We start from the raw sequence: 26744 nt of genomic DNA on the forward strand, positions 1-26744 counted from the left end.
CCCCCGGGGCTGATCAGTATGCGAGCCGCACAGCTCGGAACTTGGGTGGACGCGAAAGACGCCGTGAACGTAAAGGCGAGGCGGAAACACCCCTGTACAGCAGCAGTGTGCCCTAATGGGCGGCTGAGGCGAGCAAGTAAGTAAACACGATCCATTTCAGCCCGTCTCGGCGGCCTTATGGCTCTCTCTAAACTGGCCGCAAAGAGTCGGCCCGATATAGAGGCGCGCTCCTCCGTGTGTATACTTGTAAACACGATCCATTTCAGCCCGTCTCGGCGGCCTTATGGCTCTCTCTAAACTGGCCGCAAAGAGTCGGCCCGATATAGAGGCGCGCTCCTCCGTGTGTATACTTCTGCAGAAAGCCCGCTGGAGATGGACGGTGCGGTGAACCCTAATTCTTGCGTGTCGCGGAAGAGCAGAGACCGTATGCCGCTTTATTACTTTTTTTTTTTCGGGGGGGGGGGGGGGGGGGGTCCGCAGATGTTTGCGGCATGCGCTCGGTATACCGTCGTGTAGCAGATATGTCTTGTCCCTCTGGTTGATCAGGGCAGCAGTGTGGTGACCGAACAGCGAGAAAGGTTTATGGAGGTCTAACTCCGAAAACAATCTGTTTTGATGTGAGAACTTTCTGGTTCGGACGAAACGGACAACGTAACTTTTCTTGTCAGCACAGCGTAAAGCATGCTAAAGGTGAATTCGTCATCAGGTGAGTGGCTCGTCATGTTATTCCCTGTAAAGCTCCTCGATCAGTTTGCTCGTTGAGCAAATTTACTCACGGAGAAAAACGGGTCCAGCGAGCAGACGCTCCCTTCCTACTCGGAAACTGTGGTGAGCACACCGCTAACACAGCAACCCTCGCCCTGGCGCAGGAAGGCGAAACGCAGGGAAAATCTCGCATGAGCCACGAAAAAAACTATCATAAGGAAGACTTTCTGGTAGAAACGCGTGGACACTGTGGAGAGACTCGGGCCGTTAGTTCAGGTGTCGAAGAGCGCACAAGGCCTGTTATACCCGTGCCACACGGACAGATTTAATGCCATTAAGTGCTTACTGCCTTAAGTTTTAATGGCATTCGTGCGGTGCCACACGCATAAATTTAATGGCATTAGCCTTACTGCCATTCGCGACCTACTGAGTTCGCCACAACTCATTCGCCCGTGCAATGTGTACTCTCGTTCCCATTCCACACGCAGAAAAGCATGCAGCTTTGTCAGTTACAACTGCCTAGCCCACTATAAAATGGTTAATTCTTAACTTTCAGCCAGGTGAGGCACCTAAACCGCATTTTCGATGCGAAGAGCGCCATTTTAACCAGCCTTATTGACAGGTACTCTCGACTTATGTGCTGACATGCCAGTTTATGGCTACTTTTTCGACTTGTAAAGCAGGAACAGCCGTATTTTCTGGAAAATCGTTTTTACATTACATTTGAACATCATTCCCGATATATTCTGCTCATTAGGAATGTTTATATTCAGATGAAACTTTTGACTACCTTGCAAGCGTTATCGTCATCGTCACTTTCGATAATGGCATTAAAAGTGGACGTGTAGCACCAACTCCGAAAATAATGGCATTAACAAACTTAAGGCCTTAAGCATTTACTGCCATTTCTTGTGCGCGTGTGGCACGGGTATCAATTGAGGGTCGTGTATTTTTGAAGCGAGAACACTACTTCATGAGGTGCAACCGGCTCACCGAGAATGTGAAGCTTGACCTTGAGGGTGATCTTAACCAAACCGTAAATAAATAAATAAATAAATAAATAAGGTAAATATTGCTGCGACTGAGATTTGAACCAGCGGCGGCGCGAACGGATGAGCTTCGCTGCCAACTGCACGACAGCGCTACGCTATCGCTGCATCCCGATCACGCCTCTCGTTAAGCTGCGACGACGATGATGATGATGATGTCCTCAGGCTTAACGGCATATATGCCCACGGCGAGGGATTGACAGGTGCATAGCGGATACAAACGCACTCTTGTGCAATGAGTGGAGTAGTTGGATAATTTTGGGATTTAAACCATAATTTGTACAGAAAATACGAAAAAGAAAAATCAATGAATTCTCATTCTAGCAGAGGAATCTACCTCATGTAATTTATATACTCATGGATATAATCGCACACTGGTTTCAGGGCATAATCCTTGGCGCTTGCCCCGAAGGAGATGAGATGCGAAATAGATAGAGGAAGCCCGAGTCGAGCGAGGGGGATCTCCAAGTGAATTCTACGGAGAGCAGCGAACCGCCGGAAGGAGAGGAAACATAGTGATCTGTGGAATCAATTTCGCCACAAGACTCACACAGGTTGGTCATAGATAACCACGATGGACGTAAATAAAGATTTTGCTGCGGTATTCTGCAGCGCAGAAGGGTCATGGACACCTCACATTGCCTCGAACTGCACATCCGCACACTCCAAGGAAATGCCAGGTGTTGAAAATCCGCTGCAGCAAGGAGAGGCTCATGGCTCAGGGACCGGCGACGCTGAAATCGATGAAAGCATGCTATGTAGTCGAGTAGACAGTATTTGAGACAAACGGGACAATAGGTCCACCAAGGGCGGACTTCGCTAAAAAATCAGCCCTCTCATTAGAAGCAATGCCACAGTGCCCAGGGACCCAGTGAAAGCGTACTTCTGTAATATGGGATGGAATAAAAAATTGTAGGGAACGGCTCGTGTTCCTCGAGTTTTCGGGAGCTGTCAACACACATTCTCGCGGCACACTCTCGCGCTGTGCATTTCACGTCGTCGTCATCATGAACTAATACTACTATCGAACTAATATCGCCACCAGACGTGCCGACGACCAAACAAACCCAAACCATGAGCCAACCAGGCTAAACGCATGCTTTCGCACGTCTACTCGCATTAACTTTAAAATCCTGCCACTATTTTTTTCTTCTCGTATGTGCCGAGCAATTTCGATAACGTATACATAATGTGCCTCCGGCTCAGCCACTAAATCAGAACCAAAGCTGTGTGCCCCCGTGGTGCCGTTCCTTAGTTTCCTCTTCGCGTACCAGGGTACGGACTGTTTGTATGTAGTCGGTACTTAAAGTCCATGTCATGAAATCGCCGTCCTTTCTTTCTCTTACACTCCCTCCTTTTCCTCGTGCAAGCAAAGCAGAGCAATGGAGTGGCCGGGTCACGCATGCAGTTACTCATAATTCTCTTCGCCAGCGTGCTGCTCGGACGACTGTGCGCGGTCGAAGAGAAGCGGCGCAAGGTGTACCCGCGCGTTCGCGGCTTCCCTTTCTCTCTGCTCGGCGCATTCGATTTGTCTGCCCGGCCCGGCGGCGCGCTGTTTGCTGTTGGGCCGGCGACAGTGGCGCCGCCTCAGTGTGCCGAGGGCCTTATTTTGCTTCGCCTGCTGTTGCTCAGGAGGTGCAGTATAGTTTCTGCTGCAGCCTGTAAGCGGGGTCCTGGTTTGCTTTCGCCCCCCCCCCCCCCCCTCCCCCTCCAGCCCGTTTACCTCACCTCGTCTCAGCGTTATTTTATAACTTTTTCGCCACACAGAAACGGAGTGGTGCACGGTGCTTCTGCAGGGTAGGAAGGGCTCGGGACCAAGTTAGAAAGCAGACGGGGAGAGAGGGAGAGAAACGATGGAAGGGAGGAAAGGCACGCGGGCATTTGCGCTCCGTCTTGCTCGCGTTTCCCGCCACGCATTCCGTTGACGCTGGCGTTTTGCGCGGTCCGGCGCGAAGGCGAAGCCGCAGCGGCCACGTGTGATTGCTGCTGTCCCACCCTGGTGGCGAATATGCGCATTATGGACGCAGGGGTCTATAGCTGAGTGAGTGAGTGAAAAACATTTAATGCTCCAAAAATCAGGTTTTAGCGGTGGGCCGATGTCTTCATGTCTTCGGCCTCTTCACAAGGTCGGCGCCCCTATTCCAGGGCACCGCTGAGTCTTGCTGCTTCGCAGGCGTGCTGCACCAGTGCCCTTTGGGCCGTGAGCTCGCTGCTGGTCAGCAGGCCCTCCCATTGTTCCGCATTCGGGTCATTTAGTTTGTGAAATGCTCTGTTACGTTCGCATTCCCATGTGATGTGATATAGCGTGGGGGTTGCTCCGCACCACGGACATGTGTCCCTGTATTGTGCAGGGAACATCTTATGTAGTATGTATAAATTGTGGAAAGTCCCTGCTTGCAGTCTCCGCCAGCAGACCGCCTCGTGCTGTGTTAATGACGTGTGGGGTGATGGGTATTTGAATCTCCGCCCAGCTGAAGAATAGGCACGTGCGGGATGAGTGGGGTCAAACTCTCCCTGGCGCAGCCACGGGTCGGAAACTTCGGCTAGTTATGGTTTCGACTACTTCAGCGCACCTAGTGACATATATTAGTGCGGGCAGAGAAAAAGAAAGAAAAATAATATTGCCCAGCCCGCCCCGCCTAAGACACAACGGGCTGCACCTAGTGACATACATTAATTACACTTTGATCTTAGCCAAGAGCCAGTGACAAAGAATAGTTCTGAAGACATAAAACTACGCAGGAGACAGGACACAGAAAAGATGCAGACAGGACGAGCGTAGACTAACAACTCATTTATTTGACGAAAAACGACCTTCCTTCAAGAGCAACGCATGCGCAATCAAACTTAACGCCCAAAGCAAAAGTACACAAAGTACACAATCTTATCAACCCAAAAAGTCAAGTTCTTCCTGAATTGATGCCTCGCTAACACATTTTTCCGCACCGTTGGTAATGCCTTACCAATTAGCCTCTCATCACACACTTCTAGAAGACAAAGAATAGGTTGGAGCAACCGAAAAGGAAATAAAAATAATAAGTCCCTGCCTGCAAAAGAGCCAGTGACAGTGGGATGACAAGATATTTAAAAAACAAATTCCAGGGGAGCTCTTGAGTCTGCTTAGGTGCAGTAATGCCAAGCATTTCTCTTGCTGCCGATCACTATATATATGTTGCTGTGTGTTCGTTTCTTCATGCTTTTGCCGTTTGCAATTCGTGTTTTCGCTCTAACCTCGGTTCAACCACATCCGAAGACGTGGGTCCCGTTGCTAGGCCGTCTAGTAAGCACACCAACGTACTCATTTATAAATAATTTAATTGGTCAAGTAACTAATTTATGTAATTAAGAATTCGATAAATTACCTACTAATCCTCCGTGGCCCAGTACCCGCTCATTTCCGTGGCAGTCGTCTCTGTGGCGCTTACCCCTCGTCCTTCGGCGTCGTGCTCTGAGCGCCAACCAACCCATGGCGGTGGTTCACTGGTTATGGCGTTCGGCTGCTGAGCCCATGGACGCGGGTTCAGATCCGGACTGCGGGGGCTGCGCTTCGACGCAGCCGAGACGCCATCTGGTGTTTGGTTTTTAAGGAAAGAAAAGGCCCGTTGACGGTCTCGCGTCTCGGTGCTTACCAGAACCTGCGTTGTCTTGCGACTTTGTGCTAATGAGTAGGTGGGCCACTCGAAAGGATGAGAAAAAATAAACAATAAATACAAAATAAAAAGAAAAAAAGATAAACCTTTTCGCGTTAAAATCACTTGAGTAGCCTTAAGCGCCCTCCGCAGTTTTTACGACCGAGGTAGCCCTCTATCCTCGTTCCATTGCATTATTTACTACGTGGCTGCCATACGTCTCGGCTTGTGCAGCGGGTGGAGTCCTTGTTGAGACGGCGCTCCTCGTTGATTGTTGTTGTTGGCCTCATGGAATGGCACATACCCACAAGGGGAATTGGCCATGACCAGACGGTGACTACCAGGTTTGCAAATTTCATGCGGAAAATATGGGATGATCTAAAAAATTTGAGCAACTCATGTTCCGTGACAAAGGTGTTTGAGAGTGGTAAGGGGGTCTGATAAGCTTACATTTGTGAGGTAGCAAAAAAAAAACACATTGGAATAGCAAAAGGAGAAGACCAAAATTAATGGACAAAATGGGCATTACGAAAGCTTATGATGGTAGACGTTTTGATTCCAGAAGAAAATTTTGAACGGCGGAGCAAACATTCCCATTGGTGGCTTCGCGATGAGGAGGAGAAAAGTGTCGTCACGCGGAGGCTGCACGGGCACCGCTGTCCCGGTGCGAAGACGAGGACGACAAAGACGCGCCTGCTGCCAGCCGACCTCCGATGGATTCCGAGGGCGGGACCACCTCGCGCAGAAGGCCGTGCCCGGTGCACCCGGACGTGCGCTTCACAGCGCTGCCCTTCTACGACGTGCTGGCCCAAGTTCACCGGCCCATCTCCCTCCCGTCCAACGGGGGTCCGAGGGGATGGAAGGTCAGGTCTCTCAGGTTCCAGTTGACGCCCCAGCAGGTGCACGAGATCTCCGCTTCGAAGCACTCGGGCCCAGAGTCAGCGCCCAGCGTGCAGGTACACCTTCGGTTCTGTCTGCTGGACACGAGCGGCGAGCAGGAGGACAGCTATCCCGAACCCCTGTACGTGCTTGTCAACGGCAGGGGCTGTCCGCTGCCACCGCCCATTCCTACGCGGAGGCTCGGGGCGAATGGCGGGATGCTGCGCTTGCCCATCAACATCGTTTCCATGTGCATCCTTTCCGCGGCAGTGTTTAACCGGGTGTCGGTGAGGTGGCTGACTATGTCGTCTCAGCCGTATGCCGCGGCCGTGTTCCTGGTGAGGAAGCAGACAGCAGCGGCGCTTCTGCGCCGACTGGAGCAGAGAGGGGCGCAGAGTGCGGACGAGACCAGGGCGATGGTCAAGGAGAAGCTGCGGTGCCAGCCGTGCTCGGACGTTGTGATATCGAGCTTTCGCATGAGCCTCGCGTGTCCGCTGGGAAGGACGCGAATGGGCGTACCGTGTCGGGGGACGGACTGCACGCACTTGGAATGCTTCGACGCCACCCACTACCTGAGAATGAACGAGAAGACGCCGTCGTGGACGTGCCCCGTGTGCGGAAGGCTGGCCCCCTTTTCGTCGCTGGTCGTCGACATGCTGTTCGCGGAGATCCTCGCGAAGACACCCAGTGACTGCGGCATGGTTCTCTTCCACGAAGACGGCTCCTGGTCCTCTCTGGCGCCCAAGGAAGAGAAAGTGCCCGCCAAAGGTGCCAGTTCCTCCTCAGGGCTTCCCGCCTTTCGATGCTCAGCCCCGACGTCGTCGTCGTCAAACGAGCTATGCGAGAGACCACGTAAGCGGCCTCGGGTAGAGGTCGTCGACCTGACAGAACTCGATGACGACGAGGACAGCGGCACCGTCTCGTTGAGGCGTTGAAGAACTTTCTCGCCAATTGCAACGGCTCGGGGCCCGCGTCGGACTGGCGTCTGCATAGCTCATCGCGTTGCGCTGGTCTTGGGACATGCCGCCTTGGACAGATATGCAGCAGTAACCCCTCTCGCCTTCGTGACACCATTCAAGGGCCTGACGAGCTGTAAATCGATAACGTGATTCATAACGTGATAAGAGGCAGAGGGGAAACTGATCGCAATGGCGATGGCGAACAAATGGCAACAGAGTCACCGTCCCGCTCTTATCGTCTTTTGACTTTCGCTTTCCTTTAATGGTTAATGGAACTGTGCTAGCTGTAGGCATGTTGTGGAATCTGGCACGCCGTTCTGCATAGCTATTAAATGTGCGCCTGCCATATTTTTGCGGATATTTGAGTTCTGCCAGTCTGCCGCGCAACTCGGTTTGCTCCTCGGCGAACGTCGAAGAGCGTGTACAGATCGCACGCTCGTCCGGTGCCGCCGTTCCGTCCACGTTCTTATGCAAACCTCGCCAAGCAAGGTGGACGCGGCGAAGAGCACAGCCGACGAAACCAGTCTCGGAAGAATGCCTGCGCGGCTGCGCCACTCGGCTCACTTCAAAGGGGACGCCCGGTATACGTTTACCCAGTTCCGTGCAGCGCTCGCGGACCTGCTCGTGCATCTTGTGGGCAGAACTGTCGTTCCTCGCGTTAATACAACCGCCTCTGTGGTTCGTGCAGCCGTTACTAGAGGGCATATCAGTGGCGTATACGATGACTATTCAAGCCGAGGACATTGCAAACACTCGAGTACACACGACTCGACGCGGCTTGGAATACTGATTACACTTCGTGCCTGAGTGGTCTGTTTGTCGGTCTTGTTAGCGAGAGCTGCAAGGAAATGGATGTGTCGTGGGAGCAAGATAGGAAGTGCGAAATTGAGCACCTTTGTCGCAGTTCAGTTTGAGTTGGAATATCGATTGAAGCGCAAAATTAATCAGCTGATAGCAGCTGGTGGCATTAAAGATGTCCTTCAGGAGCCATGTTTGTCCCATTTTTGTTTCCACTTTCTTTCGCGCTATGTTTTCGCGAATATGATTTATCGACTATTGGCGGATGCAACTAAAGAACGCCGCGGCAGATACCCCTCAAAGGATGAAGCTTCAGCCAATATCGTGGACTGATTATCCTGACGTGGCGGTTAATGCCATTTCACGGAATCGCATGCCATTCGCGTGTTACGCTGAGATATTAACCGCGACATCATGAGAACCGGTCAACGCGCGCGACTCCTTGAGGGGCATTTGGCGTTCGTTCCAGAGCTGTATCCGACTATGGTTGAGATTTCGAAGACTGTATAGCGCAACAAGAAGACAAGGGACAGATCGAAAAAAAAAAAAAACACCGCAAGCGCTGTTTTCTTTCGCTCTGACCCTTGCCTTCCTGGGTACAGTTTGTTCAAATTTCAAAATAATTTTTCCACGCTACTCTAAATTTATTACATTCTCTATTAAAAGTTTTCTCTCTCTCTCTCTCTCTCTCTTTGCGGCGGTTGTGCGCTTGTTGGCTGAAACTTCGGTTCTGTACTTGTTCAAACGCGTTAAAAAGTTCAGTTGCCGTCTCCGCGCACGCTGTACGGGGAGGAATGAGTTTACTGCGGCTCAGTGAAGGCTAAATCCAGATCTCTGCATCCAGCTTCATTGGAAGCGATAGCGCTTTTCGTGTCCTAACGATCCCTGCTGCATCCACAGGAACAACCAACGCGTCCTTTCATGTAGCAGTTGAACCTACGGACGAGGTTTCCTTGGACGCCAAGCATTTTCTTTTGTGGAGGGGTGTAGTTTGTCAATGAGCTGTTGGTCTTTCTTGGACATCTGTCACCTGTGTGTTGCAGCCCGTTAAAAAAAAAAAAAATCCACAAGACGGGTGGAGTCCGTCACGCTATGTTAGTTGACGCAATAGAATTGAATTTCAGAAAGCAGGATTTATTTTTGGTTTGATTTATGCGGTTTGACGTCCCAACGCGACTCATGCTATGAGGGACGCCGTAGTGGAGGGCTCCGGAAATTTCGGCCTCTGGGGTTCTTTAACGTGCACTGACATCGCACAGAACACGGGCCTCTAGAATTTCGCCTCCGTCGAAATTGGACCGCCGCGGGGCGGATCGAACGCGCGTCTTTCGGGTCAGTGGCTGAGCTCCTAACCACTGATCCACCGTGGCGGCTCGAGCGTTTATTTTTGGGGAAGTGGCTGAAGTATGAGGGAGGGAGTTGGAATTATCTTCGTTGCCTTGACCTGGCGTAGCGAGGTCACACGTGACATCACAGCGTACTGACCAATGAGCAGGACAAATAACTGTGCTGCTCCTTGCGGTGCAGATGGCAATGACGGCATAAAACCCGCTTAAGAGCTATCAGCAGCTAACGCTTTAGTTTGGCTTCGATGATGACTGTCGAGCACGGTCACACGTCCGTCACGTTTTGTCACGCAGTACCGTTTTGGGCTCACCTAGAGGCCACATTGGCGTCAGAGAATTATAGCTTATCGTTACTGTTATATCCCGCCAGGTGCCATCTTTGGCACTTGGCGACGACGAAGAAGTGTGCTCTTGTGCTCCTGGGTTCCGGTTTCTGTGTGCTAGGCTGCTACCACGGCAATTTCAGGCAGCGGGGAGCTGCCCCCTTTCTCTGAGTAAACCCCTATCGGCCCCTGCTCTACAGATACAACAGTTACTGTGTTCACTTTACCGTTTACCGGGCTAGGCAGGCAGGCAGGTAAATCCCCAGCCCAGCCGTCTTAACGGTAACAGAAACAAGTCAACGATATGTTATTGTAAAGTTCGTCCGGCGAGACGGACCGCCGTCTCCTCATCGTCTCTCTCTTTCGAAGTACGTGTAGCGGCTTTCCCGGCGCTGCAGGCAAGCGGCGCTGCGGAGACAGGGTCCTGCGGACATTGACAGGCTGTCGTCCCTGCCGTGTGCGAGCTTTCACGCGCGGCCGAGTTTGAGAGGGGGCCCAACAGGCGGCGCGCACGCCGATGGAAGAGCGGCCGCCGCTCGCCCTGACCGGCTGGAGGGCCGGTCAGACTCGGGCGGCGGCCGACAGCCCTGCTGCCAGCGATTGATGAAAATAGACAAGGCCGGGAGGGTACGAGACAACACCGGTGGTGGGAGGCAAAGAAGAACAAATAATAACAGGGGAAGGGGGGGGGGGGGGGGGCGATGTGGCGCGCCGGCTCCCTTCGCCGCCGGTTCACCACCGATGGGAGGCGGAGACGGGAGGTCAACTTTCGGGGAGTCCGTTCTCTCCGCGGTGGGTTGAAAAGTGGTGCTTCAGAGCCGTCTCCTGTTACCGGCGGGTCGTCGGTACAGGGGGCCGGAAGGGAAATGGCGGCGGCGAACGATGAGACGGAAAGGCTGTCTCGCCCCTCGGTTGAACCGGCGGTGTTTCAGGTCGCAGCTCAGCCGCATACCTCCCCTGCGATCACCTCAACGCCTCAACTCACTGCACTGTCCTGCTCTCCTCCTCTGCCATGCCCTTTCCCGCGACGCTGCCCGCAGTCTCCCTTGCAGCGCTGGAACCCCGAGGAGGGGCGTTGCACCGAAGAGGCGGCGGACATAGCCGGCGCTCTCTTCGGGGAAGCTAGCAGCGGGGTCATGTTCCCCGATGCTCCCGCACCGACTTTGCTTTTTGCATCGCGGCGGTGGCGGCGTATTTTTCTTTTTCGTTAAAGGGGTTGCTGGCGGCGGCGGTTGGGATGGGCCACGGAGGATGGGCAGAGCAAGTCGGAGAGGAAGCAGGCAGCCTGGTTTGTTCCGTGTACAACTTTCGGCCTGACCATGCTGGGAGACTCTACGCCGATAATGATCTATAGCTTGTCAGAGGTTCCTCCGCTTAGTGTACCGCACTTGTGGCATTCAGTGGTTGACATGGGGGTTGGGAATCGTGTTTTGGTAGTGCGTTTGGTTAGACCTCCCGAAGCGACGCATGGGCTATGTCTATGACAGACACCGTAGTGGAGGTCTTCCGCATCAATGTGCAATGCATCTCGCGTCACACGGGCGCCTTTTGCGTTCCGCCTCAATCAAAATGCCGCCACCGCGGCCAGGACCGAACCACCGACATCGGGATCAGCAGCCGAACGTGTTTCAATTAAGTTTTTCTAATGGTCCTGCTAAAAGAGTGGCTTGCGCCATCCGAACTCCCCTATCCGGGGAGAACATCCTACTGCCACAGCGTAATGCTGGTCGTTCACTCGTTCGCAAAACGGGTTCGATCCCGTCCGCGGCGGTCGAATTTCGATGGTGGCGAGATTCTAGAGGCCCGTGTACTGTGCGATGTCAGTGCACGTTAAAGAACCCCAGATGGTCGAAATTTCCGGAGCCCTCCACTACGGCATCCCTCATATCCTGAGTCGCTTTGGGACGGTAAACCACCACAAACCATAAACCAAACTCGTTCGCATATATTTACCCCTGTACATGAGAACCGTGGGCGGGTCGTGCAAACTGGAAAGGGGACCCGCAAGGTGTATTTTGTTGTACTTGCGCGTGTAGCGCAGTGCGTTTTTTTTTTTCAAGCGGTCACCTCTGGTGCTTCTAACGGCGCTCGAGGAGCGGCAAAATGACCCTTCGCCATCGAAGCCTCTTGTCTTATGCTATAGATACAACTCAAGAATGAAGCGGCTTTTCCCCGTCAAAGGACCCCCTCCAGCCAATGGCGTCGGCCGATTCTCATTTCCCTGCTAGCGTAACAATACAGGAAGTGAAAAGATGAAAGACTAACCCCTCCTTCCATAGTGGGGGTGGTTCCCTCCCTGCATAGTCACGCTAGCAAGTTCGTGAGCGCCGCCCGACGCCATTGGCTGGAAGTGGGGTCGTTTGGCGGTAAAAAAGCCGCTTCGTTCTTGAGTTGTATCCGACTGTAAAGTAAACGTTCACCGTTCGTTTGCTCATTGGCCGCCGCGGTGGCTCAGTGGTTATGGTGCTCGGCTGCTGACCCGAAAGACGCGGGTTCGATCCCGGCCGCGGCGGCTGGAATTTCCATGGAGACGAAATTCTAGAGGCCCGTGTGCTGTGTGATGTCAATGCACGTTAAAGAACCCCAGGTGGTCGAAATTTCCGGAGCCCTCCACTACGGCGTCTCTCATAGGCTTAGTCACTTTGGGACGTTAAACCCCATAAACGAAACCAAACCAAACCACCGTTTGCTCATCGTTTGCCGTTGCTCGAGTTTGCCCCGCCTTGTGTCTGCCTCGGCTGTGTCGTGGTTTTGCCTGGAAGACGGGCGAGCCTTCTTCGGAGGGAGCGGAGGAGTCCCCGGCTGCGGCGACTGCGGCGCGGCCCGCGATCCATTCATCAACGTCGCCTCGCGCGGTTCCACGCTGAGACAAGCTCGCTTACCCCGGGGTTCTCCTTATTTCGCTTCACGCGCGCTGCGGAAACCCAAATGCCAGGCGAGCAGAACGGAAGGATTGGAACTGCTGCTGCTGCTACGCCAGTGTCGGCGTGCTTGCTCATCGGCCCCGGGAGACAGCCGCCCCCGCGGTGCCTAGGTCGAGCCTATACATATAGCCGCATAGCTGCGGTCGCCGAAATGTCCGCTTCGCCAATTCTCCTCCCGGGGGCCGTAAAAGTTTCACCTGCCGAGTTTGCGCGCCCGTTTGTTCCTGCCGCTCACTTTACAGCTCATTTCTCATTTGTTTGCTGCGCACGCGTACTGAAAGCTTTTTACGTGAAGATTAAAAAACAAAACAAAAAACGTTATGAAATGGTTAAAAAGAAACGAGCTGCAGGAAGAGACAAACCGCTCTGCCTTCCGTGAAGCCCGCGCGTAAAAGCGATCTTGTGTAAATGAGTGCGTTGTGAAGGAGTGATCAGTCGTGGCGACCCGTGAAAGATGGCTGAAGGATTTTGAAATGAAGTTTTTGTTGCTGTAGGCTGTGTAACGAAAGTGATCACGTGTCAGGAAATTTGGTCATTTGCGTTTGCTTCGTACTCTGCGTATATCGAAATGCATTCAGATGAGAGTATATGAATAATCGCTTGTCCTATAGGCTAAAGGCTCTCGACCACGTGTGTGTCGAGCGCCTCTCGTCATTCACCTTGTATGATGTGGCACCTCACAGCCCGAGGAAATGGGGAAGGGGCACTGGTTTCATACTGGTCAAACCTTTAGGGGAATCCCCCAAGGTGGAGTAGATTTTGTAATAATTGTGGTTTCATACTGGTTTGGTTTGGTTTATGGGGGTTTAACGTCCCAAAGCGACTAAGGCTATGAGAGACGGCGTAGTGGAGGGCTCCGGAGATTTCCACCACCTGGGGTTCTTTAAAGGGTCAGTCTACTCACCGAGATGAGTGTATAAATGATGGCATATTCTGGTAGTTGGCACCCTGTAACATCAATAACGAGGGATCTGCGCTCGGTTTAGGCAGGAATTTATATTTTATTTCGGCGTTAAAAGTCGCGTAAAAATGCATGATGGCGACCCCAAACGTTCATTTTGTTCAAGAAAGTGGTAGTCTTTTTTGTAGAAGCATAAGTGAATATACTACGTACCATTTGTATGCCCCAATGTCAGAGAAACGCACGTTTTGTTCTAGTAAACTGTAGAAGGCGTACCGCTCGCTTTTTCTGTAAGTCACATGAATATTTATAGTTACACGTACGCAAAACGCAGGCACATTCCCACTTTTAGTTCACCGTATGCTAGCAAAGACGCAAAAATAAACTCAGCCTATAGTGGCGCCATCTGGTCGTCAGGACGGGAACCATTGCTGTAAACAAACCGACTCTCCACTTAAGCCTAGGAGCGGCAGAATCGTCACTCTAATTATTAAAATAAAGCAAATTTATCTCTTATATGTTTTCTTATAGGAGAGATGAGACGAAGCGAAAGACAGGCGCCCCATTTATGGCCAGCGAACGCACTGAAAAAGGCAGCAACAACGAGAATTCAGTCCGAAGCGAGAGGTCCAGCTTCGACGGGCGCCGCCATGTTTGTCGCCGCGCGTCGGAAATCCAGATGGTTGCCAGATGAGACTACCATCTCATACAGATGTGTTCCCACATTAATAAATTCTATTTTAAAATGTTCTACCGCACTCCTTGGCACCACAGCTGGCTAAACGGTAATTTGAGTAAAGAGCTATCGGTTGCCGCAAAGAAAATATGGTCGATAAAATTCAGTAGACTGACCCTTTAACGTGCACTGACATCGCACAGTACACGGGCCTCTAGAATTTCTCCTCCAAAGAAATTCTAGCCGCCGCGGCCGGGATCGAACCCGCGTCTACAAACGGCTCAACTGATTGCAACCGTTGTATAAACTTTGTTTTGTGTGCCAAAAGGCTGGCTTCTTATTTTCTTCTTGTGTCCCTTTTTTTTGTCTCTGTTATCTCTACCATGTGGTACAGACTAGTGCACTGCACGGGCTCGGTGGTGGTGGTGGTGGTGTAAAACATTTATTTATACTATATACAAGAGAGGTATTGCTTGGACCGTGCCTGAAGGGCCCGGCCCTCACAATCACTAGGAGGGATCCCTAGTCCGGGACCCCTGTGGCCTCCGCGGCGGCCCGGGCTCTTGTCACCAGGGCTCGTTGGTCCTGGAGAGTTGAGCAGCCGAGCAGGGCAGCCTCCCAGTCCTCTCGGGTGGGGTGGGGGTGGGGTGGGAAAGCAGGATTGGCAGGGCATGCCCACACCATGTGATACGCGTCCGCAAACACTTCCCCACAGTGTGGACACTCGCCCGAAAAGGCCGAATTGAAATGTTTGAGCACTGCCGGGCACAGTACCGTGTTGGTGTAGAGGCGAAGTAGCCAACGCTCCTCTGCCTTATTGAGGCCTTTACAGGGGGGTGGGTATCGGCCGTGAGCGTTTTGAGCGTTTTGAGCGTTTCGGGCTCGGGCCGGCCCGAAAGCCCGGGCCCGGCCCGGCCCGCGGGCCGGGCCGGGACATGATCTGTTTTGCCGGGCCTGGGCCGGGCCCGGGCCTGAAGTTGCGGGCCCGGGCCGGGCTCGGGCTTAAACCTGCGGACCCGAGCAGGGCTTCGGTCCGTATAGAAACGGCTGGTGTCCGACTATTCATTCACTATTGCAGAGTGAAGTACACAATTGCGGCATTGGAGCAGCGGCACAGGTGAGCTATGGGTTATAGTACGCGCTGAGAAAAGAACTAAGCTTTATTGATTGACTTATTTCCTTGTTTCCGCACCGCGGTGGCTTAGTGGATAAGGTGTTGATTACTGAGCCGGGGAACCAGGATTTGCTCCTAGCCTCGGCGGCCGCATTTCTATTTAGGAGGCAAGCATGACAGCCATGTACTTTGTATTATCATTGCTCATTGAAGAAACCTATGTGGTCGAAATGATCCGGAGCTCTCTGCTTCGCTGTCTCTCACAGCCTGACTCCCCTTGGGCCCTTAAACCCCAAAAACATCGCTTTCATTTTATAGCTATATTTTTCTCGTGTGAGAATATTCACAAACTAAAGCGCGTTTGGTTTTCTTTTTGATCAGCTGACCGGAACGTCTCGTAAATGAAATAGTCACAAAAGCTCGCGAGAGTTTGTAAATCTCATCTGATAACCACATCTATCCCTCCTTGCTTCTTCAGCCTGGTTGACATGACAAGTGTTTTGCCCTGTAAGTTATCACGTGGTTCGCCCGTTATCTTCTGCTCCACCAACGAGAGTAAAATTTAACCGGTCTTAATCGCCCATTGATCGTTCGTCATCCCAAAACATACCTATACACTATTAGAATTGCATTCGGGAAGGACATATTAGTTTAGGACGCTTATAGTCTTCAAAACACACACCGTGAAATACTCAAGCCTTTTAGCTTTTCGTTTCTGCTGAAAAGCGACTAGTTCGGCTAAGAGTTAAACCTGTGAGATCGCGTTCACTAAAAAAATGTAACCCCACTGCTGGCTAGGCAGCTTTAATGTTTATACTTCGCGGGCGGCTAAATATAACTGATTAAAATCATAGGGGAATGCAAAGTAGTCTATTACGCGCGTATGCAGCCCTTTTTATTTGGTTCTCGGAACTTCCGAGTTTACCTTTGCGCACGTACACGAGATCAGTGTCCAGAAGAGGGCCTGGCGAGCACTACTCTTAATCACTTCCTTCTGGGTCAAAAAGAACCAAGTTTCTGCAAGCCAAACTCAGAACCTTTGTCGGCCAGTTTCTTATCGGTCTAGTAGCAGTCTACTTGCTCAGAGTGAGCAGTATACCTCAAGCGGTACTGTGAAGCGGGCCGGGCCGGGCCCGGGCTGGGCTTCACTCCGGGATTCACGGGCCGGGCCGGGCTCACTAGAGCGATAATTTAGCGGGCCTGGGCCGGGCCCGGGCTTGAAGCCGCGGGCCTGGGCCGGGCTCGGGCTTCAGGTCGCGGGCCCGGGCCGGGCTCGGGCCTCAAATTCAGGCCCGTGCAGTGCTCTAGTACAGACCAAGAGGAACCAAGGCTTTACGGGCCTATTTGGAAACCACTACGCTAGGGCACTCTCAGACTCAAATGGGGCTCGCGAGTGAGCGAGGTTTTTCGAAGTCTGGGTGTGCACGGCGCGCTCTCAGTTTCTTGAATGGAGTCCGCGAAGCTTTCGGAGCTCTGGCTCAGCTCTCGTTCCTCTGTTCGTACCATCGACAATCCCAATTTTCAATCCCACCCAAGTTCGTTAATCGCCTCAGTTGCACTCTGGAAAACAAGGGGCCATGTTCTGTCATTGCTAGGTTCGTTAAACCGTTGCACTATTTGCTGCACGCCCCCCCCCCCCCCCCTCCCCCTGCCGGCCCCCGTCGCACGTCCAGGGGGCACCTGTGATTGAGAACAACGGTTCTAGGCTCTGCAGTGAAACACGAGTGACCTCACATCCCTGTCGAGAATTTGAATTAATTTACTTCTGTCTCGTCAAAGTTGAGCGAAAAAAGAGAAGAAGAAAAAAGACCACGTCAGAAGTAATTCACCAACTAGCCCGGCAACATGCTGTACTTGATTTAAGTTATCCCCGCAACACCATCCCCGAGTGAATTCGAGTGGTGTTAAGTCGAAGGAGCGCACCTAACTTCTTTGCATGCTTGTCACGAAATCACTATACGGTTAAAAAGCAGGACGAGATCGGATGCTGTTCTAGTACGCACCGTTAATTCACCACTGGAGTATAACGACAGTTTATTCGTAATATACGCTGCGGTGGCTGAGTAAATGATTAGAGCACGGGGGTCTAACAAGCGTGGGAAAGTTTGAAACTGGCATGCAGGCACTTTTTTTTTTTTTTGCTTACAGCGTACTAAATATGCTCTCACATGCCTGCGTGCGTTTTTGAATCGGTCATTTTATCGTGGAGTGGCTAGCATATTATATTTAGCCTGCGGCTGCGTTCTCCCTTCCGGCTCCTGTTCTCCTGAAGTGCGTATTCGCAAGCGAATGTAATGCGCGAATGTCGTGCTTTTGCCGCGTTTTGTAGCGATGGCTGTACTGGACGCTTAAGCTCAGTTGGCACTGGCCGTTGCACCCGCGTTTATCGGAGACCAGTCCCATGCACCATTGAGATGGGGTCTTTGACAAGCGCTGGACGGCGTCCCGTTACTCGAGAAAGGCACTCTCTTGTTTATCGGGCATTTATCGCACTGCTCTTGTCGTCGCTGAAAAGGAGAGCCAACAACAGACCGCCCGCTTTATGGGAAATGGGCTGGAAGCCATCGCGCACTCCGGGGTCTGTGCCGAATGACTAACGCGCTGCGCCCGCACCACTGCGGCCCCGGCGACCGCATTCAGAGTGACTCGAGGCCAGCTGCCCCGCCTCCCGTCAGACGTCCAGCGCCGGCAGCCCCATTGTGCTCGCGTCAAGAGCCGCGTGCGCCCCTGTCGACATTACGCAAAATAGCTGCTCGAGTGATGGGGGCTCTTTCAGCGGCGACGCGTTTTATCGCGACAGCTGCGTCTCCATCGCCTCTGCTCTACTTATCGGCACTGCTGGCCAGTCCGTCCACGGACGCCAGCAATCAGCGCGGGGAACCGAACGCGGCCGCTAGCTTGGTGCGACGTTCGTTCTGCACACCGCGACGGGGACGATAAGTGCCCCCCCCCCCCCTTCCCCCCCCCCAAAACGAGGCAGGGGGTGGCGCGAAACGAAATGAAAGGGCTGTGCAGTGTGTAACAACCACGCATCGTTCTCCGCCCTGCCGCATCTTTTCGTTCTGCCGCCTTTCTCGGGCCTCCGAGGCCATTTTCGCTCAGTCGCGGAGCCGCTCCCCCAGAGTTCGCCCACCGCGTCATCCCCCTCCCGGCGATCTTCTTCTCTTCTTTCGGCCGGGAAGAAAGCTGCCAGCGGCGGCTGACGCGTGCACGCCGCCGGCGAGCCTTGTGTTCAGGGTTTCCATTGTGGTTGTGGCGTTGCGCCCGCCCCCTCTTCCCGCCGCATTCTCTTTCCACTAATTGTGTGCAGTAGGAGTAGGCGGCGCATGCGGCCGCCACGCGATCGACGCATGTGTGGCATGCACGTTCGCGCGCCTGCCAGTGCACGTACGCGGACACAGCAAGCTGATCGAACGAGCGCGTGTGGTGCGTGACATTGCGCTGGTTGATAACGGGGCCGACGTCGGAGCACATGCTCCAGATCGGCGACCACTTTTGTGTCTAACACTGATTTCTCGGGGCTAATTGAAGTAAGACGGAGTAACTGGGGAATGCTTGTCTAACGCCAGTTAGGATTCGTGGCCAGACATAATGATCAAATGGGCGCTCCGATCGGGCACTGCGGCTCCTGATACCTGCTCACTTCGCTGTTGAGATTCCACGATGTCTTCTTTATCATTTTTTTTTTTCACAACGCTTGCTAAGGACGCAGAACATGCACGTATTTTACTGCTACGCGCGCACGCTTTAACAGAACAGATGCAGATGTCGTGGAGCCTGCAGCTTCTGGCCTGTTATGACATGATACGCTCTCTTCAAACAGCGCGCTATAGACGAGCTGGAGGACGCCAGCCTTATTGGCCGTCGGAATTACGGCAGGAGTGTCCTCCGTTGTGGAGTGCAAAGTAGGTTCGTATACTGTTAGGGTAAAATCGAACTTGGCTTGTACTGGTAGATGTTCTAAATGCAAAGACGTTGGTTTCATTCAAAACGCAGCTTTTATAAGCTGGGTAATGTAAAAACAAATCAAATTCAGGTATCGCCACTGGCTGTTTTCGCAGGAAAAGAGTCTTATTACTTCCGTGAAGGCGTCACGCGTTTGGATCAAGTTTATGGGAGGAATTTTTAATGGTGCAATATGCTCAGCTACAAATGCGTCTTTTACTGCCTAAAAATAGCCAGGAAGGGAGCCCCACAGTCCATTTTTTATTGAGAACAAAAATGGGATGGAGTTGTGCGTGTAAAGCAACCGTCCGCCGTACGTAGGTCGCTTTCCATGTTGCCTTTCGTTGCCGGAATCGGCGCATGTGTCCGCTGCATTGTTCGAGTCGCTCTCCTCGAGCGCGCTGCCTGGAACTGCCACAGCGGCGAGAAGGGCGTGCTGTGGCAAGTTGATTGCCGAGCGTGTGATGTTGGCTGGCTGCGGTGGTGTTCGGCTCGGCGCCCTGTCCTCCCTCGAAGAGCGGGAGGGAGGTCGTGCCCGAGTTTCAGTCGCGCCTTCCAGGCGCACCTCGGGGGCTTCTTCGTCCTCCGTCAGTCCTGCTGACCGGTCGATGTCGCTTGGTGTTCTGGCTGGACCAGGTGTTCGGAGGGGGCGAGAGGGCTGCAGGTTTCTAAAGAAAGGAGAGAAACACAGCGGCTTTCAGTATTAGTGGTAGTAGAAAGCCTCGATTATCAGGAAAAGAAAGTAGAAGGGCGCTAGGAGAGGGAAACGCGTCGTGTGGATGAGTTTTTCAGATAACTCCCCGCAATGTGCGCGAGCAGCTCGCCTGTATACGTGTATTTAGACTTGTGCTTCTGCAAGCTGCTATTATACTTTACCAGGTTTGAATCTGTAGACGTTGAGTGAAGGTGCAGTTGCGCAAGGGTCGCTCAAGCCGTGTCATGTTTGAAGAGCATCATCTAAAGAGCCTCTAAGTGAACCTCACATCAATCTGAGAACACCGGTCACAAGAGTTCGGCGCGATTCGCAGTCCGCCCGCCGTAGGGCTAGCTCGAGACGTGGTTGCTCGCCTATCGGCCCAAATTAAGACGGTCCGCAAGGGTCGAGCTCCGCAGAGTGGAAGGTAAACAGAGAGGGAGCTGTGAATGAAGATCGGCCACGGCGGCGCCCTTCGCGTTCGTTGCTCCCCACGCGAGTCTCGCGTCCCTAATTAAGCAGCGCCCCCTGGCGCCCGTCCAGATTCGGCCGGGGTGTCGGCGTCGACGCGTGGACGCGCCGGATGTGAGGGTGGCGGCACGAGTCTCGGCGACCGGAGGCGTCCGAGCGCGGACCCCTCGTTGCGGCGTCCTCGGAGCCGAGGGCGCTGTTTTATCCGGCCACCAATCTCGCTCTGGAGATAGCGCTGCTCCTCATTTAGTGACTGCCGCTGGCGCCGCACAGCATTTGGCAGGGCGCTACGCTTGGCGTATGGGGGCCACGCAGATAGTCGGGGCTGACTTCACTGGCGTGAATCGCTCGGCTTGTTTGTACAGTGTACAGAGGGCAAAAAGCTTGTCTAGAACACGTTCTGGGCATGTTTCAAGCTCTACACGCGATATCTAGCGATAACATGTGGTTAGAAATAGTCTGGATGTAAGCATGTGCAGTTAAACCCTTGAGATTTCATCGTCATTTTTTGCCTTCTTGGCCACAGCGCCTTCGGGAGCTGCGGAACACAGTTCGGTGGTTCTAGGCATGCGTTTTGCCTTCTCTACATGTCGGCGTAAATTACGCCGCAACAAGGAGACGAAGGGAGAAAGAATCACGACACAAGCGCCTGTGCAGCGGATCTTACGCCGTGCTACCCGTCCTCAAGCTGCGCTGCAATTTAGGTTGAGGCTTAACATTTTGAACCTGCGCGCGAGCTACGAGAGACGCCGTAGTGGAGGGCCGCCGGTTAATTTCCGCCACCGAAGACGGGCTAGCCTAGAATGAGAGCGAGCTTGTCTTCTTCCTGCTTTTCACCACGGCGAGAACGTTCATTCATTCGTCCTCACCGCCGTGAACACATCATTGCAGCCTAGAAGTAACGCAGGCACAAACTTAGTGTCGTTAAAAGCACAGCATAATCTCTACATTAGTGTGGGTTGGCTTCTCCGCACAACCGAGGTGCCTTACAGAGATGTTGATAGCAGAAACTGCTGATCTTTACCCCCTGGCACAGCAGCAGCGCGAAATCCTTGCATCGGGTTCTGGGATACGTTTTCTTTTTTTTTTTGTCTCATCCTGGTACTGTGCGTAGCCGGGACTGTCGTCAGGTGAAATAGTTGGGAAAAGGGGCAGGATCTGTATCTCAGGTTGCATAGATCTGTATCGGAAGGACGGGCGTCTCAAACACAGTTTACTTTCGCCGGTCCGCACCGCCCGGTACATCTCTCAGCATGAGTCAGGCAGCAACATTGGGAGAGGAAGATCGCAGATTTTCATGGTTATGAAGGAAGGAAAAGGTGTGGTAACGGTCTCGCTTCTCGATGCACACCTGAACTGCGCCGTGAGGGAAGGGACGAAGGGGGAGTGTAAGAAGGAAGAGAGAAAGAGTCGCCGTATTGGCTGCGTATTGATTTCGACCCCACCCGGGGTCCTTCAGTTTGGACGCATTCACATTGCACAGACCCGCCGCAGTAGTTCAGTGGTTAGGGCTCTCGTCTACTGAGCCGGAGTAACCCGGTTTCGAACCCGACCGCGGCAACCGCATTTTGATGGAGGCGAAACGCAAAAGGCGCCCGTGTGCTGTGCGATGTCAGTGCACGTTGAAGATCCCCAGGTGGTCGAAATTACTCCGGAGCCCTCCACTACGGCACCTCTTTCTTCCTTTCTTCTCTCACTTCCTGCTTTATCGCTTCCCTTGCGGCGCGGTTCAGGTGTCCACCGAGATGTGAGACAAATACTGCGCCATTTCCTTTCCTCAGAAACTAATTTTCAGTTTTCAATTCACCGCGCACAGAACATCTTTTTTTTTTTAGAGCGCAGCTCTTTGGCGTCCGTTCCTGGGTTTCGCGTCGTCGTCGGCGTCGGCGTCGGCCTCGTAACCAGCTCCGCCCCCAATGTAACGCTTTTCAATTGGTCGAAATGCTCGTGACGTCACAGTGCGCGAATTTCAAATGGGGCCAATTGTACTTTGGCTAGTAACCAAGCAACCAATCAAAGGGATCGTATAGTGATGCTGCAACTAAGTTGGACTGAGTTTAGTTAATTGCTTAATTAATCAATTAGCCTAATTAATATAGAGGAGAATGAAGAGGTCAGAAGAAAAGAAAAGACGCGCACCGCAGCGACAACAGCGTCCGCGGAAGGAGACGCTGCTGAAAAAAACAGATAAGTACGAAGCCGCGTTCCCTCCACCACCACGCACATCCCCACTCAGTAAGACGTTGCTCGTTTCATATACATTGTGTCGAACATCGTAGACAGTTCCAACAATTGACAGGTTAATGACAGAACACGATGGATAGAAATACAAGAATATAAATATGAAATAGCCTAATTAACCTTTCTAGTTAGACCGCATAAAGCAATAAAACCGAGAACGAAATTGGTCGAGTTGGGGAATCGAACCAGGGTCTCCGGAGTGCGATACGAGCACGCTAGCCACTCCGTAATGTCAGCTGAATGGTTTGGAATGAACAAAGGCGCGTCTAGCTAATACGGCGTCTTCGTTCACTCCCATCTTCCCCCTTTCCCTTACGGCGAGGTGCAGGTGTCCACCCAGATATGCGAGAGAGATACATTTCCTTTCCTCAAAAAATAAATTTACCGTCCAGCAAGGCGTACAGCCGAATTGGCGATGGCGTTCTGTGGACTCCCTGGCAGCGTTGCAAGACGCTGTCGCGTTCCACTCTTACAGGCGAATTCATGATGAAGTTTACATGATGAAGTTACAGGCGAAGCTTAACATGTTAACCACACATCAGTAACACACGCAGACAGCCAATGGACGCGTCATTCGCTGGCAGCACTTGATTCATCATTCACAACCACATTCTTAACGTACGCTCCCTTGCCGCACATGCCAAGGACGTACACCACGATCACATTCTGCGCCATTCCTCTGTACTTTGCTTTGCTGAAACCTGGATGGATCCCGAAGAGCCTCTCGAAATCATAGATTTCCTACACTGCTGTGGTGCTCGCAGAGACCACAACAGAGCGGCGGGAGTCGCTATCTACTTGCGCACAGGTCTCTCTGCAATACCAGTCGAAATGTTTGGCACGTCACATGAAGTTGCCGAACTGTGCGCCGCAAAGTTGCCCAACGGCTTGCTGGTAGTAGCTGCCTACTTCGCCCCTACCGCACTCACGAAAGACGTCGTGCACTTCCTGCAACTCGCATTAACCGTCCATCGATCCACACCGATGTTAGCAGTGGGGGACTTTAATGTTGACATAAAGACAAACAGCAATTTCCTAACACTTATGTGGGAGAACATCCCGTTCCTCTCGCTCGTAACGCGTCCCACGGCTGTGACAACCTCGCGAGGCACTTGTATAGATCTCGTCTTTGAGAATCAAGCATTGGTGTACCAAGTCGAACATATATCAGTCTATTTCTCCGACCACAAAGCTTTCTTCATGACTGTCAAGAACTGTTAGTGGAGTCTTTGTTAAAGGAATACGTGTGAAAAATAAAAAAAAAATCTGGGATAGCGCATACATGTGTTGCTCGATTTCTTTGCCTCAATCTATCGAAAAGGTGAAACAGCTTATTTGCTGCGCTCAAATTTCGCATTAGGAAGTAACGTAATCGTCGGTAATTTTTTTTTTGTATTTCACCTCTGTCGAACGCTGAAAGCTCGTTTTTCGACTTTTAGGTACTTCTTTTTGCAGAAGTTGAGTTTTTTTTATATATACTTCTTGACGCAAAAGTTTTCGCTGTCGGATGGCGGCTACCTTTTGGGCGTGTGTGCCTGCGCGCGTTCTTAGCTAATAACGAGATGTTTAGATTCGGTCAGGACTGACATCATATCGCGGACCGTTTCTGCCGTATACGGCCTTCCTGTCTCGGGGAGAGTTTCTCCACTTTTTCAGGAACCCGTGATGCACCGTTTCCACTGACGTCGTTTTGGAACAACCACGCATTCAGTGTCACGAGACAGCGCTGTTTATTCTGCACGTGTTAAGACAAAGGAGGGATGCTGCGTAGAAATTAGAGGAGGAGGACGGACAGAGCTGATTGCAGCGGATTTGTAGAGTTGGTTTCGAGTTACAGCTTTTTGCGAAGTTTCTTTCTGCGCATAGGAGCAGTCTCTGCCGTTTCGATTCAATCATTTTTCACCTCTAGGCTATCCCGAAAGTTATCGAGCAAGCTTGTTTCGCGCAGAAGTTCTCTCAGAATTCCTAAACTATAGATAACGCCTTCCTGCTTTCGGCGACTAGCTTTCGGGACTGCGTCATCGGCACCGGGAAGCGCTTTCGAAGTGCTCCTCCCACACGACGCGAGCAGCCGTATAAAATGCCGGGCGCTGTTTTCCAGAAAAGGTTGCTTCAGTCGCGGGTGCGTCTGTCTGCGATGCCGAGGGCGGCTTTGCCTCGTGCGAAGCCGAGCACAAAGCGGAGCGCTGTCTCTCCAATCATGCGTCGCGCGCGCACACGCCGCTGCACGTGCTGCAGGTTGCGTGCGCCTGTCACGACGGCCCCTTCTCCCCTTCGACTTTTTAAAAACTCTCCCCCCTTCCCAAAGGCCTGCACGCCAGCTTGTTCAACAGTGCGCGTGTTTGTGCGGCGGACGTACAACAGCGGCGCCCTGGTCTCAAAAGAGGAGAATAGGCGCACAAAGCGCGAGTGTTGTGCGTCGTTGCCCGAGCCGACACGACTTCCGCTTCCGTGCGCCCGGGGCCGCAGTCGTGGCATCGAACCTGAAAGCGCCGCCGCGCGTGCACTGTACTCGCGTGGTGCTGCCCGCGCGCACGACCTGGCGGCGACGACATGCTGTGTGTGCACAGAGCCAGCGTGCGAGCACGCCGTTGTCGCGCACCGCGCTGTGTCTGTGTATGGTAGGGTCGTCACCGTCGACGCCGCCGTTTTTTCGTCGTCGTCGTCGTCCCGTCGGCATCCAGTGTCGCGGGGGGCAGTGTTTGTGCCCGCGGCGGCGGTGGCTTGGATTGCGCCGTGCGTGTGCACGCGCCGTGATCCCGGTTCCGCGCCCGTTGAGGCAGAAAATACACGCGTCGTCGGACAGGGAGCGAGTGGCGCGGACGCTGCGCTAAGTTTTTTTGCCCCGCCCGCGCGCGTGCACCCGTGCTGTTTGTTGGCGGTGTCTCCTTTCGGGCACCGCCGGAAGACATCTGTCTTTTCTCGACTTTTTTTTTTTTCTTACCCGCAGCCCTCTTGAAACCGCGTCCGTTCGGTGCATGTGGTAGTCCTTGCCTGCGTGCGTGTGCACCCCTTTCGGGGTGGCGCCATATTTGGGCGCCAAGAAGGAGGCAATCAATCGAGGGTGGAAGACGTGTTGGTGATGTGGCTCGAGGGCCTCCGCTGCCCGCCTTATTTAGAGGAGGCTGCGTGACAGCACCGCCGGGGCATCACGGGGCTAAGCGGGGCGCAGTCGGAGAGAGCCGAGCGAGTGTGACGACGACCCGACGACGTTGGGGCTAGCACGCGGCACCTCAGTGGGAGGAGCGATGCGAGATGCTTCGCTGCTTTCCCGGTAATCTCTCTGCGTTCACTTTGCGACGTAAAACAGGGTAGACCGGCTCTTATACGGCGCTTGGCCGCGTGAACCCAAGCTCGCTGTGTACGCTGCCTTCAGCGCTGAAGACGAGCTTAGGCGTCTTGAGTGTCATACGAGGGTGACAGCAAAGTTGTGAAGCGACGGAAATGTGTTATAATCTCTGCTGTACATGCACCTGCGCTCGTTGAGTCCTATACGCGCACCATATGATTAACAGGTATGTTGGGGGTGGTGGTGGGAACATTTATTGCCAGTATTACAAAGGGAGGAGGGGGGGGGGGCGATACCCTCTACGTGGCACTTGGGAGTCCTCCTTGTGTAGGGAGAGCCCCCTTACAAAGCAAAGGAAAGCCCATGGAGGGCTATCCTAGACAGAGCGTTAGTAATTATCAGCGCTGGTCCCGTTCGGAAATATTGCATGAGTAGCCGCTGCCAGTAATCTACGGAACAAACTTGCTCAAAGGGATAGAAGAAGAAAACGAAAGAGACGTGAGGACATGGCAGGACGTCTCTTTCGTTTTCTTCTTCAATCCCTTTGAGCAAGTTTGTTCCTTTAATTACTGTTATGAGCCAACTCGCCCAGACAAAAGTGCTTATGCTACAGTAATCTACGGCCACCTCTGGCGCAGGAGGATGTGGGAATGAGGGGCAGGTGAGTAGTATGGAAAGTCTCCAGGTTTGCCACAGAGCTTGCAGGTGGAGGGAAACTGATCAGGAAAGCCGGCGTGGAGGAGGATGGGGTATGGCGTTGGATTTTTCGGTTTAAGGCGAAGAAAATTGATAGAAGTACGC

General features: G+C 52.9%; 1 protein-coding gene and 1 pseudogene across 5 annotated transcripts in view; both read left to right on the top strand.

Annotated features, from left to right (window-relative positions):
* fra (neogenin protein frazzled) overlaps window positions 1-26744 on the top strand; it is a 504200-nt gene that overhangs the window by 6542 nt on the left and 470914 nt on the right. The gene's annotated exons all lie outside the window — the stretch shown is intronic.
* Window positions 6097-7197, top strand: LOC149339083 (E3 SUMO-protein ligase PIAS3 pseudogene; annotated as a pseudogene).

Source organism: Amblyomma mixtum, chromosome 6, assembly GCF_055824585.1.
Source record: "Amblyomma mixtum isolate Tamu chromosome 6, ASM5582458v1, whole genome shotgun sequence".
Lineage (NCBI taxonomy): Eukaryota > Metazoa > Arthropoda > Arachnida > Ixodida > Ixodidae > Amblyomma > Amblyomma mixtum.